The following is a 1,613-nucleotide window of genomic DNA, read 5'->3' on the forward strand; positions in this document are numbered from 1 at the left end:
TGACATTCAAATTATTCATACAGCACATGTGTACATGTTTTAAAATATAACCATGAGCCATTAACATTTTATGATCTATAAATGCCTTGTTTTGGGGAAAATCTTTATCGTATGCAATGCAAATGTTTCTGGCAGGCTTATGGAATGCCAGTGAAATTTTATGTAAACCAGATGGGGTGGAATGAGCACCCTGTGACACATTTTAACCACAAACCTATGTTCACCTCCATTAAGGTGCAATAAATTACTTTCACCAACAATTTCACTAAATAGTGACAGTTCAAAAGGAAATCTGGTCATAAACGTGAATCCAGAGATGTTAATATTAAACCTTTTTATAGAGAGATTTTTTTTTTAAATGAGAGTTTGAACTATTAGTTCCTTAATAAACATGGTTATATAGACAGTGAAGACATTGGTCTGTATCATGAGTTCTTGTGTTACTGTATGTATAGTAATTAATTGTAAAGTATGCATAAAACAATTATTTTCATATTCCTGCAACAATATGAATAAGAAATGGGACCAAGGTATTTGCATCTGCTTGTGAGCATAAAACTTCTTTGCCTATTTTCCATATGCCCAAATACTATATATATACATATTAACCATGCAAAGATATAATTAAACTGAACTATTTTATTGTATATTTCTCCCCATATAGCATGTTGGTGTTCAGTGCATTCATTCATCTTCATTATAACCACCCTATCCTGATCAGGATCACTAGAATTTCCAGAACTGTATTCTTGGCATTTTCTCAACGATTTCCTGAGGAATCTCCTTGAGATGCTTTTTAAACGATATTAAAGGAGTTCCCACCTATGCTCGACGCTTATTGGCTGCTTTTTATATCGCACCAAGTCATCCATTAAAAAAAAAAAAAAAATAAAAATATATATATATATATATATATATATATATATATATATATATATATATATATATATATATATATATATATATATATATATATTTGCAAATAAAACGTTAGTTTTCTAATGAAAGAAATGAATATGTTGGCACAATTATATTTTTGTCTACAGCGATTTTACTCATACACCTTCAGATCAAAAGGTTTTTAAGATCATGAGAGACATTTCAGTCGAGTGTCTCTAAACTTATATACTACAGTATTGTCGTTATGGCGACAACTATAATGTATTAATTATAAAGTAAAGCAAAGTAAACTTTGGGGTAATGCGACCCACTGGCATAAGGTTTGAAGGGGATGACGTACTGTCACAAAACCAACTGTAAAGTGTTCGACTAGGAGTCAGGTATGACGCACACCTTTCAGATTTGTGACTGTAAGTCATTCCCTTCAAATGCTATTGAAGTTAGAAAGGTGTTTAACAATGTCGTATGTAACTTTAGAGATGGTAACTTAATTTCTGCATATCTGCGAATATCGAACAGCCAATGTGAAGCCAACTTTATGCCAGTATGCGACCCAACCCCTTTAAACCACGCAGAGGCGCAAACGCCATTCCTTTTGGCAACTCGACGAAAACAGTCGATTGCAGCCGAGTTTAGCCGAAGTTGCGATAAAGACCCCGGATGAAGATGAAAGTGGAAATGGGGCGGGGCGATGTAGGGGGCGAATCGCCCGG

This window comes from Ictalurus punctatus, chromosome 13 (genome assembly GCF_001660625.3).
Source record: "Ictalurus punctatus breed USDA103 chromosome 13, Coco_2.0, whole genome shotgun sequence".
In the NCBI taxonomy this organism is placed as follows: Eukaryota; Metazoa; Chordata; class Actinopteri; order Siluriformes; family Ictaluridae; genus Ictalurus; species Ictalurus punctatus.